The sequence below is a fragment of the Panulirus ornatus genome, chromosome 3, assembly GCF_036320965.1.
Source record: "Panulirus ornatus isolate Po-2019 chromosome 3, ASM3632096v1, whole genome shotgun sequence".
Taxonomy (NCBI): Eukaryota; Metazoa; Arthropoda; class Malacostraca; order Decapoda; family Palinuridae; genus Panulirus; species Panulirus ornatus.
The window spans coordinates 22,903,607-22,917,793 of record NC_092226.1 but is presented as its reverse complement, the minus strand read 5'-3'; the positions used below and the strand labels follow the sequence as shown (position 1 = coordinate 22,917,793).

Sequence of the window (14,187 nt, the reverse complement as noted above, 5' to 3'; positions counted from 1 at the left end):
CAATAAATAGCAAAGAGGGTGAAGGGAGTGGTGAGAGTAAGTGAGCTTGGAAAGCAGACTCGTGTGAGGAAGTACCAGGAGAGATTGAATGGAGAATGGAAAAAGGTGAGAGCAAATGATGTAATGGAGTGGGGGAGGAATGGGATGTATTTAGGGAAGCAGTGATGATTTGCACAAAAGATGCTTGTGGCATGAGAAAAGTGGGAGGTGGGCAGATTAGAAAGGGTAGTGAGAGGTGGGATGAAGTAAGATTGTTAGTGAAAGAGAAGAGAGGCATTTGGATGATTTTTGCAGAGAAGTAGTGTGAATGGCTGGGAGATGTATAAAAGAAAGAGGCAGGAGGTCAAGAGAAAGGTGCAAGCGGTGAAAAAGAGGGCAAGTGGAGTTGGGGTGAGAGAGTATCGTTAAATTTTGGGGAGAATAAAAAGATGTTTTGGAAAGAAGTAAATAAAGTGCATAAGACTAGAGAACAAATGGGAAGTGAAAGGGGCTAATGGGGAGGTAATAACAAGTAGAGGTGAAGTGAGGAGATGGAGTGAGTATTTTGAAGGTTTGTTGGATGTGTTTGATGATAGAGTGGCAGATATAGGGTGTTCTGGTTGATGTGGTGTGCAAAGTAAGAGGGTCAGGGAGATTGGTTTGGTAAACAGAGAAGAGGTAGTGAAAGCTTTGCGGAAGATGAAAGCCGGCAAGGCGGCGGGTTTGGATGGTATTCCAGTGGAATTTATTAAAAAAGGGGGTGACTGTGTTGTTCACTGGTTGGTAAGGATATTCAATGTATGTATGGCTCATGGTGAGGTGCCTGAGGATTGGCAGAATGCATGCATAGTGCCACTGTATACAGGCAAAGGGGATAAGGGTGAATGTTCAAATTACAGAGGCATAAGTTTGTTGAGTATGCCTGGAAAATTATAGGGGAGGGTACTGATTGAGAGGGTAAAGGCATGTACAGATCATCAGACTGGGGAAGAGCAGTGTGGTTTCAGAAGTGGTAGAGGATGTGTGGATCAGGTGTTTGCTTTGAAGAATGTATGTGAGATATACTTAGAAAAGGAGATGGATTTTGTACGTAGCATTTATGGATCTGGAGAAAGCATATGATAGAGTTGATAGAGATGATCTGTGGAAGTTATTAAAAGTATATGGTGTGGGCGGTAAGTTGCTAGAAGCAGCGAAAAACTTTTATAAAGGATGTAAGGCATGTGTATGAGTAGGAAGAGAGTTAAGTGACTGGTTCTCAGTGAATGTCGGTTGTGGATGAGAGGGCTTGGGAAGTGAGTCAGTTGTTGTTCCCTGATGATACAGCGCTGATGGCTGATTCAGGTGAGAAACTGGAGAAGTTGGTGACTGACTTTGGTAAAGTGTATGAAAGAAGAAAGTTGAGAGTAAATTTGAATAAGAGCAAGGTTGCTAGGTTCAGTAGAGGTGAGGGACAAGTTAATTGTGAAGTAAGTTTGAATGGAGAAAAACTGGAGGAAGTGAAGTGTTTTAGATATCTGGGAATGAATTTTGCAGCAGATAGAACCATGGAAGCGGAAGTGAGTCACAGGGCGGGGGAGGGGGCGAAGCTTTTGTGAGTATTGAAGAATGTGTGGAAGGCGAGAATGTTATCTCGGAGAGCAAAACTGGGTATGTTTGAAGGAATAGTGGTTCCAACAGTGTTATGGTTGCGAGACATGGGCTATAGATAGGGTTGTGCAGAGGAAGGTGGATGTGTTGGAGATGAAATGTTTGAGAACAATATGTGGTGTGAGGTGGTTTGATTAAGTAATGAAAGGGTAAGAGAGATGTGTGGTAATGAAAAGTGTGGTTGAGAGAGCAAGAGAGGGTGTGTTGAAATGGTTTGGCCACATGGAAAGAATGAGTGAAGAAAGACTGACAAAGAGGATACATGTGTCAGAGGTGAAGGGAACGAGGAGAAGTGGGAGACCAAATTGGAGTATGGAGTGAAAAAGATTTTGGGCGATCAGGGCTTGAATATACAGGAGGATGAAAGGCATGCAAAAAATAGAGTGAATTGGAACGATGTGGTATACCAGGGTCGACATGCTGTCAATGGATTGAACCAGGGCATGTGAAGTGTCTGGGGTAAACCACGGAAAGTTTTGTGAGTCCTGGATGCGGAAAGGGAGCTGTGGTTTTGGTGCATTACACATGACAGTTAGAGACTGAGTGTGAATGAATGTGGCCTTCGTTGTCTTTTCCTAGCGCTACCTTGCATGCGCACGGGGGGAGGGGGTGCCATTTTTATGTGTGGCAGGGTGGCGACGGGAATGGATGAAGGCAGCATGTATGGATATGTACGTGTATATATGTACATGTCTGAATATGTATATGTATGCATACGTTGAAATGTATAGGTATGTATGTGTGTGTGTGTGTGCATTTATGTATATAGATGTGTATATGAGTGGGTTGGGCCATTCATTCGTCTGTTTCCTTGTGCTAACTCGCTAATGCAGGAGACAGCGACTAAGTATAAGAAAATATGAATAAATAAATAGTAAATATTGTTACAATTTTACAGTTACAAATCAATTATTTTGAGGTACAGTAAATCATCAATTTAATGGACTAATAGGGGGAAGGGATGTCTGTTAATGCCAAAAGTCCGTTAAATTGAATGCAACCTGTTTCTGTTCCACATTTAAGTTCAAACGCTTTCTTTTAACTTTTCTATCACGGTGAGATTTAGTGTGAGGTACGACAGTTGGGCAGCAGGCCCCCGTCAGTGAGAATGCTCACCAGGCAGTTGGAGGCAGGAGTCAGACTAAGATAGAGGTGATGCCATCCCTCTCCTATTAAAGGATACTTCTTTATAATACATTAAGGATGGACTACCTGCTTTCACTGCACCTCTTACATGAAGCAGAGTAGGATTCGAACCTATGCATGAAAATCCTAGTTTATCACAAGACTGCTAATCTTCTTCAGTTTTCTGCAAAAATGGGGAATCATGGCCTGCATCTCCTCAGCCCACTCCCCAAAGTCCAGTGGAAGCACCAAAGCAGTGTTAAAGGCAGCCAAACAGGTGTTGAGGGGCAACATGTGTTGAAAGTAGCCTGCACTACAAAGTGACTCAGGCTATGCTCAAGATCCCCCCCCCCTCCCCCAGAGAGGGGGGGGATAAGTCACCCTCACAGCTGGTAAGAGGAAAACAGTCGCTAGATGGCGTCCCAGCATCCCATCAACATTCTCTGATAAACCGGCGATGAAGAACTGCTCTGCGAAACAGGAAGCAGGCCATAGTAGAGAGCCAGGTTCATATGCAGGGTAGCCCACTAGGTGATGCTGCTACACTGCCCCAGCTGTCCATGGGCACCCATGTCTGTGTGCAGGACATTGCTTTGAAGATGTGAGATAGGCATAGTTGTGGTGGTAAAGCTGCACGGAAAATACTCAGGAAAGCTGGTCAGATTCAAGCCACCACAGTTGGGCTATGCCTTGCAGTAAATTCACTCACCGAGCAATAAGATGAAATAACAAGAAATTAAGTACGAAACTTGTTTGAAAAGGATGTAAAGAAATAGTACTGTGCATAATAGTGGATGAATGTAACAAAATGATTTAGGAAAATATTAATACAAACAGCATAATATATAAATCTAAGAGGTTGTATGAAAGCAGAAAATATTTAAGTGATGGGGTGCCATGAATGTAAAATTTCTTCCTCATACAGTACACATAGGTATTGAGAAATAAGCAACTTTACACAAAAATTAGGGACTAAAAAAGTTGGATGTAAATTACTGATCATTTTTGGCTTGAAGAAGATCATACACCAGGTAAGAAAGAAAGAAAGAAAGGGGAAAGAAAACAGAAATGCTTTCTAAAAGAGTACTGGAGGGAAATGAATTCCAGATTCAATTTTGGTAATAAAAGAAAGGGGAAGAATTGATGGTTATAATCATTATGTAAGAGGGTGGCCAGTTGTGATTACATTTGACTTAGAATCTTTTACCCAAGAGACTTGGGAATGCTGAGAAACCAAAGGACAAGGTGGAATTCAGTGGTGTATTTGTCAGATGTGATAGGTCAAAGGAAGAGAAGAGAAGCAAATAATACAATCAGAAGGCAAAACGATGATGTCAAATAAGACAAGAGGGCAGAGAGGCCAATAGAGCTGGGAGCTGATTATGTCAGACTGAAGGTAATGCATTCAAATGTTAACAGATTAATAGCTAATGGTTTAGATGTTAAAATTCAAGGACTGTATAAGTATTAGGGCACCTAATACTGTTGGAGTCATGGAAACAGCTTTCTAAAGAGATTAGATCTCTCTTGTTTTAACCAGAGGGGTATATGATGGAGGTAAAGAGAAAGCAAAGGAGAGGAATGCCTGACCCTCTTAATAAAAAATAACCTCATGTTTCAAGAAATAGTGGAGGATGGCCCATTCACACAATACATAATGAAAAAAGTAAATGTAGGGAAGAAGTGCATATTGGTGTTCCTACAACTAATTACAACAATCCAGAATCGATTTACAGATGTTCCTGACTTACAACCTATGTGACTTACAACCATCTATACATATGACCAGAAATAACATAAATGAATAAATATACATAAATATAAAGATCACACTTGATCGTATATCCGCCAGTGCTAATAGCTGCATGCATGCAATACTGAATGTCAGAAGATCCCAGCATTTTGTACATCACAGCATCTCTCTCAGTTCTCGCTCTCAGTTACCATTCAGTTAGCATGCATTATTCAAGAGAATATAACAAATTTTTGTGCTGGATTAAAACATTTTTGTATTAAACCCCAAAGTAGATGACAAGCAAGAGGAGAAACTCATCACATGTTGATAAATCTGGCAAGAAACTGAGGAGGATGCTTGATTTAGAATTGAAAATGAAGGGCCCATCCATTAAATGCAAAAGTTGTTGATGCTGTGGATGGAAGATCTAATTCAAAAAAATGTACCACTAAGTTAACTGACAATTCTGGCGAAGGCTAAAACTCTCTCTGAAACTATGAAGGAGTGAGTGGGAGAGGATTACAACGAGAACTTCACAGCAAGTCATGGTTGGTTAAATAGATTCAAAAGATACAGCTTGCACATCTGAGTCACTGCTGAAGCAGCAAGTGCTGACAAAGGAGCTGACAAAAAGTACACTGAAAGTCTGGATGAATCAATTCATGAACTAAAGAATCATCAATATAAGGTAACAAGAAACTACAGAATCATATAATAAAGCTGGTTGATAAAAAATGAGATAATCGTGATAGAAATTGAGAGGATAAAAGAATGCTGTACAGGTATACCGAATTCTACACACCGTGCTGATATACATCTGACTTACGTCCATTTCGAGATAAGACCGGTAAGTCAGAAAAGAACTTGGATGTATTTCAGGGAGCATCTGTACAATGATAACAATGAACAATCATGATGGTATATGAAGTTGTAAAATACATACTTCTCAGAGATGTTGAGTACTGATGATGAGGGATACCAATAGGAAAGAGCCAAATTAGAGGAATTTACATTCTCATAGTGACAGGTTTTTATAAAGTGTATTCATAAATATATCCTTTATCAACATGTAAGTGAGCATACAAAGTTATGAGAGGGACTGACACACCATCATTCGTAGATCTTATCTTCAAACATACTTGCATGGATATTGAGAATATTCTACGTGGTAAAAAATGACATCAAAAACCTGGTGGTAAGAAAAGACATAAAGAGGATATATAGTTGAGGAAACTACATAAATCTCAACAATTTCTATGATAACACAGTGAGAAATGGCATTCAGTAGCCAGGAAACAGGGCTTTATGGTGAGAGATTGTGATAGTGATATAAGAAATGGGTATCTCTAGCCTCACCTACTGAGAGAATATGAAAAAAGAGGAAAGAATTATTTAACAGATGTCATAAAGCAAATAAGCTGATGTGCAGTTGTGTACATATAGATAGCTCACAAAGCATTCAGTATTTGCAAGGTATAAAAAGCAAGACATGAGCATAGCAAGAAAGGAAAAACAAAGAAACTTTGAAAAAATACTGTGGACAATGCTAGAGAAAATCTGCAACTTTTCGATAAATTCATCAGGAGTCATCGGTTATCTACAGAGCAGGCAACCAGGCTATGGGGTTTAGTGGCATGAAGTGTTCAGGAGAATGTGAGCAGCTGAGCATCAAGTTCAAGAGTGCTTTTACAGTGGAAGATACTATAGCCCAACTGTTGATGAAGTGAGGAACTGAATAATAAGTTCAAATTTTTTTTACAGTGGAAGACAATATAGCCCTAACACCAGTGAGATGATACTAGAATAAGTTTTAGAACACATTAAGATATCTAGAAAAGACATTAACAAAATGCTAAAAGGCCTTGACCATTACAAGACTCACAGGACCAGTAAAATTTCACCAAATGTAATGAAGATGTGAAGTGATACAATGGACAAACTTCTTGGAATACTTTTCAAGATGTCACTGGAGAAAGGATATGTGCTAAGGGAATGGAAATGGATGAATGTTATACCAATTTGCAAGAGAGATGACCAAGAGTAGACTCTTGGGTGGATTGTTTATATCTGGAGTGCCAGAAAGCTTTTGACACTATACCATATGGGAAGCTGTGTAAGAAGCTGGATTACCAGGCAGAAATAAAGGGGGACACTAATTGATTGATTAAATTATGTCAGTGGAAAGGAATAAAGGACACATGTAAGAGGAGCCTTCTCCAAATGGGTCAAGGTGAACATTGGAGATATATTCGAAAAAGGCAAGCCTGTTTGCAGATGATACCATGTTGTTTGCTAAGAGTGAAGAGGAGTTTCAGAGGGTTGTAAGTGTGTTTAATGTGTGTAAGTGTAGGCATGCGAAGGTAAATGCAAGTAAAAGTAAGTAAAGTAATGGGGTTTGAAGAAAACAGAGTGAAAGTACTTTGTAAAATCATACAGAGTGAGAGAAGAAAGTGCACTTAATAGTGCTTTGGATATGGGGAGGAAAAGACTAGAAGTGAGGGAACTATTGTTTATATTATCATATTCTGTTTGCCTTGGGGAATACTCTATGCTGGAGCTGCCCTCTGTCACTGGCCTGTCGAGGGTGAGGCACTAAAGGCTAAAAGGCAGCACATGAGACTAACATTTTGCTAAGGAGTAAAAGGGACAAGAAATTGAAGGTAATGGCTCTGAATGTTAATGGGATGACTGGTGAGAATAAATGGAGGAAACTTGAAGAGAATTTTACAAGTTATAGATTGGATGTGCTGGGGATTGGGGAAACCCATATCCTTGGACAGGGTGCATGGAGTGAATACGGAAAAGATGAATGAAAGTTGTGGGAGGGTGTGGAAGGAAGTGATATGAACAGGAATGAAAATTATCAAGGAAGAGGAGGAGGAGGATGTGCAACTGTGCTCTCACCAGGAGTATAGGAGGGTGTTACAGAGCATGGATGCAATGGATCAAGAATAGTGTGAAAAGACTGCAACTGTGAAGTCTGCATGGTTATGTGTATAACTGTGAATATGAAGACTATGTGAGGCAAGGATGAAATGAAGCATTTCTGGAAAAATTGGAATGACTTTATAAAAGGGTTTGAGAAGGAGAGGAAGGTCATTGTCATGGGTTATATTGATGCAAAGGTGGGATGTGATCAAAATGGCAAGATAGTCAGAAGAACGAAGAGGAAAAAAAATGTTGGAAAGGAAGAAGATGAATCAGAAAGAATGCAAGGAGTATGAAAGGTGACAAAAAATTTAGATGAAAGTGCACTAAATGTAGAGATGTAGTCATGTAAATGAGGTGTTTGAAATGTTTAGGTGACAAAAGTTTCAGAAGAAATTCCAGTAAATGTAGAGATGTAGTCATGGGAATGAGGTGTTTAAAATGTTTAGAGAAAGACTTAAAGGCTGTAGAAGCAGCAGTTGGATATCATGTTGTGAGATATAAGAATAAAAGTGGAAATGCATGGTGGACATATGAGATTAGAAATGATGTGGATTAGAAGAAAATGGCATATCACAGATTGCTCAAAAGGACTGCACCAGTGGAATTTCGGCAAAGAGGAGGGAAGAATATGAGATGCGTCAGCAGAATGTTAAGAGGCTGACAGAGGAAAATAAAGAAAGAGTAGATGAAGATTTTAGAAACAGCTTGAGGAAAAAATCTAAGAAAAATAAGAAATTGTACCGGAAGGAGGTGAACAAGGAAAGAGGTGGATGTAAGGGTGGAAATGTTAATATGAGAAGTAAGGAAGGGGAGTTGCTAATCAAAAGGAGGAAGTGAAAAGAAGCTGGAAAGAGTATATTGAAGAACTGATGAATGCGGGATAAGGTAAGGTAGCACTTGTTACATGCACAGGTAAGGAGGATAGACAGAAAAGGATATAAAAGCAGGGACCTTTAGTAAGAAGGGAGGTTAAAAGGGTTTCTAAGGAAGATGAAGGAAGGAAAGGCAACTGGTGTGAACAGAATTACAACTGAAATGTTGAAGTACAGAGGAGAAAGTTTGACAGAGTGGAAGCATTTGATATGTAATCTAACATGAAAACAGAAGATTGTGCCTGAGGATGGGGTGAAAGTTATTACTGTTCCTTTATTAAAAGGAAAAGTTGCTAGGATATATGTAGCAATGATAGGGAACATAACACGAAAAGTGTATGTAAGAGTGTTGACTGATAAAGTGAAGGAAAAGAATAAATGCAGAAAAATGAGGAGCAAGGGGGTTTTAGGAAAGGTTGGGAATGTGTGGATCAGATGTCTGTGGTGAGAATGACTGTAGAAGGCTATCTAGTGAAAGGTAAGAAGCTGTATGCACCTTTCATAGATTTGGAGATAGTGAATAAAACAGTTAAGTGGAATGCTTTATGAGATATGTTAAGATTATATGGGTTAGGAGGACAACTGTTGGATGCTGTAAATACCTTCTAAAGAGGAGTAAATGTCTGTGTGAGAGTGGATGGAGAGTTGAGCAGAAGGTTTGTCTAAGCATGAGGCAGGGCTATGTGATGCCTTCTAAGACATGCAGGGAATATGTGGGCAGTATTCATTCTCCCCTATCCCTATGGATTATAACATAATTATTTTCTTTGTGTACATATTTGCCACTTCCCATACCAGTAAGGCAGTGTCAAGAAAAGATGACTGAGCCTTAGAGAGAAAATTCCTCACTTAGCCCTGTCTCTTTTTTTGTATAGGTAAAACAAGAGGGAAGGATTTCGAGACCCCACTCAAATCACTATTAGTCACCTTTTATGATATGCAGAGAATACGTGGGAAATACTCTTTCTCCCCTATCCTCAGGAATGAATAATATAATAATAATATCAATAATAATAATAATAATAATAATAATAATAATAATAATAATAATCTGGAGAAGGCATATGACAAAATTTGATAAGAGATGCTCTGTGGAAGGTATTAAGAGTATATGGTATGGGAGGTAAGTTGCTAGAAGCAGTGAAAAGTTTTTATCTAGGATGTAAAGCATGGGTACGAGTAGGAAGAGTGTAAAGTGATTGATTCCCAATGAATGTCAGTTTGTGGCATGGGTGCGTAATATCTCCATGGTTGTTTAATTTGTTTATGGATGGGGTTGTTAGGGAGGTGAATGCAAGAGTTTTAGAGAGAGGGGCAAGCATGCAGTCTGTTGTGGATGAGAGGGCTTGGGAAAAGAGTCAGTAGTTGGTCGCTGATAATACAGCGGTGGTGGCTGACTCGGAAGAGAAACTGCAGAAGTTGGTGACTGAGTTTGGTAAAGTGTGTGAGAGAAGAAAGCTGAGAGTAAATGTGAATAAGAGCAAGGTTATTATGTTCAGTAGGGTTGAGGGACAAGTCAATTGGGAGGTAAGTTTGAATGGAGAAAAACTGGAGGAAGTGAAGTGTTTTAGATATCTGGGAGTGGATTTAGCAGTGGATAGAACCAAGGAAGCGGAAGTGAGTCACAGGGTGCAAGAGGGGCGAAGGTTCTGGGAGCATTGAAGAATGTGTGGATGGTGAGAATGTTATCTTGGACAGCAAAAATGGGTATGTTTGAAGGAAAAGTGGTTCCAACAATGTTATATGGTTGTGAGGCATGGGCTATAGATAGGGTTGTGCGGAGGAGGGTGGATGTGTTGGAAATGAGATGTTTGAGGACAATTTGTGGTGTGAGGTGGTTTGATCAAGTGAGTAATGAAAGGGTAAGAGAGATGTGTGGGAAAATGGAAAGAAAATGAGTGTGGTTGAGAGAGCAGAAGAGGGTGTATTGAAATGGTTTGGTCACATGGAGAGAATGAGCAAGGAAAGACTGACAAAGAGGATATGTGTCAGAAGTGGAGGGAAGAAGTGGCAGACCAAACTGGAAGTGGAAGGTTGGAATGAAAAAGATTTTGAGCAATCGGGGCATGAACTTATAGGAGTGTGAAAGGCGTGCAAGGAATAGAGTGAATTGGAACAATGTGGTATACCGGGGTAAATGTGCTGTCAATGGACTGAACCATTGCATGTGAAGCATCTGGGGTAAACCATGGAAAGTTTTGTGGGGCCTGGATGTGGAAAGGGAGCTGTGGTTTTGGTGCATTACACATGACAGGTAGAGACTGAGTGTGAACGAATGTGGCCTTTGTTGTCTTTTCCTAGTGCTACCATGTGCACACGCGGGGGGAGGGGAGTGCCATTTCATGTGTGGCAGGGTGGCGATGGGAATGGATGAAGGCAGCAAGTATGAATATATACATGTGTATATATGTATATGTCTGTGTATGTAAATGTATGTATATGTTGAAATGCACGTATAGGTATGTATACCACACATCTCTCTTACCCAGTCATTACTTACATGATCAAACCACCTCACCACGTATTGTCCTCAAACACCTCATTTACAAAACATCCAACCTCCTCTGCACAACCCTATCTATATCCCACACCTTGCATCCATATAACATTGTTGGAGCCACTGTTCTTTCAAACATACCCATTTTTGCTCTCTGAGATACTTTCTCGCCTTCCACACATTCTTCAACATTCCCAGAACCTTCGCCCCTTCCCCCACCAATTGACTTGTCACTCAACCCTACTGAACCTAATAACCTTGCTCTTATTCACATTTACTCTCTGCTTTCTTCTTTCACACACTTTACCAAACTCAGTCACCAGCCTCTGCAGTTTCTCACATGAATCAGCCACTAGCGCTCTGTCATCAGAGAACAACAACTGACTCACTTCCCAAGCCCTCTCATCCACAACAGACTACATACTTGCCCCTCTCTCCAAAACTATTGCATTTACCTCCCTAACAACCCCATCCATAAACAAATTAAAAAACCATGGAGACATTACGCACCCCTGCCAAAAACCGCCATTCACTGGGAACCAATCACTTTCCTCTCTTCCTACTCATACACATGCCTTACAACCTCAATAAAAACTTTTCACTGCTTCTAGCAACTTGCCTCCCACACCATATACTCTTTATAACTTCCATAAAGCATCTCTATCAACTCCATCATATGCCTTCTCCAGATCCATAAATGCTACATACAAATCCATTTGCTTTTCTAAGTATTTCTCACATACATTCTTCAAAGCAAACATCTGATCCACATATCCTCTACCATTTCTGAAACCAAACTGCTCTTCCCCAATCTGATGTTTTGTACATAGCTTCAACCTCTCAATCAACAGCCTCCCATATAATTTCCCAGGAATACTCAACAAACTTATACCTCTATAATTTGAGCACTCACCTTTATCCCCTTTGCCTTTGTACAACGGCACTATGCATGCATTCCGCCAATCCTCAGGCACTTAACCATGAACCATACATACATTGAATATCCTTACCAACCAGTCAACAACAACAGTCATCCCCTTTTTAAATAAATTCCACAGCAATACCATCCAAACCTGCCGCCTTGCCGGCTTTCATCTTCCGCAAAGCTTTCACTACCTCCTCTCTGTTTATCAAACCATTCTCCCTGACCCTCTCACTTTGCACACCACCTCGACCACACTATCATCAAAGACATTCAACAAACCTTCAAAACACTCACTCCATCTCCTTCTCACATCACCACTACTTATCATTACCTCCTCATTAGCCCCCTTCACTGATGTTCCCATTTGTTCTCTTGTCTTACGCACTTTATTTACCCCCTTCCAAAACATCTTTTTTTTCTCCCTAAAATTTAATGATACTCTCTCACCCCAACTCCTACTTGCCCTCTTTTTCATCTCTTGCACCTTTCTCTTGACCTCCTTGACTACATTTTTTATAATATAATATTTTGATTACCTGGCTCATTTTGATACTTTTGTGCAACATTTCATCTTTCTAACTGCAGTTCTTACAAAGAATTTTGATATTTTGTGATTAGCATACCCTAGCACTGTTTGGCATTACAACAATGGAAGGTGCCATCTTTAAAATTAAAACATACCCAAAGTGAACTAACCGTGGTACTATTAGCAAGAGTTAAGTACAGGTACACCACCGATTTTCCAGCACTCTTGGACCAAAGCCTTACCGGTTTAACCATTTTGCCGGACCAACCATGGTCACATAATAATAATTCATCAACACACCTATAACCCACTAATTATACATCTCCTATTTGTCTAAAGTACACCATGGACTGCTAGAAATTTAAATCAAACAAATATTAAATGTTTAAGCACCCTAAGATGGTGTCTGTCCTTATATTGTTTGAATTCTGTGGGGTCTTCTTCGTCTTCTGTTGTTAGTGTTTTCCTAGGTGTGCATCGACAAAATAATGCAGTTTTGTCTGCAACATACACCTGCTCAGAACTGAGGTGCTCATCAGCTACGAGTTTCACAAATTCGTCCACATATTCGGCAGCTCCTTTGTGGTTTGCAGACCGCTTTTCTCCACACACTTTATTCATGGAAATTTCATGTGGCATCTTGAATCTTTGAGGTCATATTTTACTATAGTCACGCTCATGTTGTAATTTAAGTTCTTTATGGAACAACTTTGGAGTCGAAACCATTCCATCATCACTCGATCGTGCTCAGTACTCTTACCATCTTTCACAATTTTTCTAATTGTCATTTGCTTCTTAAAATTTCTGTTGGCAAAAAATTTCAATATTTTCTCCCTTTGCTTCTTTATATCATAAACAGTTGATGAACCAATACTGTAGATGTCACACAGCTTATGCACTAAAACACCACGGTCCATCTTTTTCAACGGTTCTGTTTTTTCTTGGATCGATATGGACTGGTGTTTATGTTTGACACCACAACTGATACTTTCATATGTCTTAGAAGCCATAGCTAGGGTTAAATCTAAGCAAAACAAGCTAAGAATCTCACAGAAGTGCGATATCACCACCAACAATTGCAGTGTAAAGAAGGTAAATATGCACGCCCTACACACAATGCCATCTGTGGCCGCACGGTAAACTAGTCTGGTGGCAATGGTAATTTCAAGTTCTCTCATGTAATTTTGTCTGGACTAAAGGAGGTGCCGCACCATCAGTTGCTGGAAATTCACTGGTGTTCCTGTATATACAATCAGTAGGATAAAAATTCAACAAGAGTGCTTAAGGAAACTAAGGAATATGAAAAATTAACATTACCACAAATACAAGTTACACTTTAAAATTAGAATAACAAACTATATATCATTTTAGTGATGTCTATTCCTTACACATTAAACTTCAAAATCTTGTCTTTCTGTATTCTCAAATACAAACAGGTGTGTCTAACAACACACACTTCCTAATGTTTTGTAACAACTAGTCCATGATCCAGTAACTTTAGAAAATTTTGCTTTTGGCTGGATAGATAGTACATTCCTGTTACCCTTAATTGCACCACCTGATTTTCTAATGCATCTGGGGTAAACCATGTAAAGTTTTGTGGGGCCTGGATGTGGAAAGGGAGCTGTGGTTTGGGTGCATTACACATGACAGCTAGAGACTGAGTGTGAACAAATGCAGCCTTTTTTGTCTTTTCCTAGCATTACCTGAGGTGGGAGATGCTTCTTCATGTGTGGCAGGGTGGCAATGGGAATGGATGAAGGCAGCAAGTATGAATGTGTACATGGGTATATATGTATATGTCTGTGTATATATGTGCATGTATACATTGAAATGTATAGGTGTGTATATGTGCGTGTTTGGCATTTATGTATATACATGTGTATGTGGGTGGGTTGGGCCATTCCTTCATCTGTTTCCTTGTGCTACCTCGCTAACACAAGAGAC

At 39.9% G+C, this 14,187-nt stretch overlaps 1 protein-coding gene across 4 annotated transcripts in view; it reads right to left on the bottom strand.

Annotated features, from left to right (window-relative positions):
- The window catches only part of PAN2 (PAN2-PAN3 deadenylation complex catalytic subunit PAN2), a 381,243-nt gene that overhangs the window by 92,401 nt on the left and 274,655 nt on the right, over window positions 1-14,187 (bottom strand). The gene's annotated exons all lie outside the window — the stretch shown is intronic.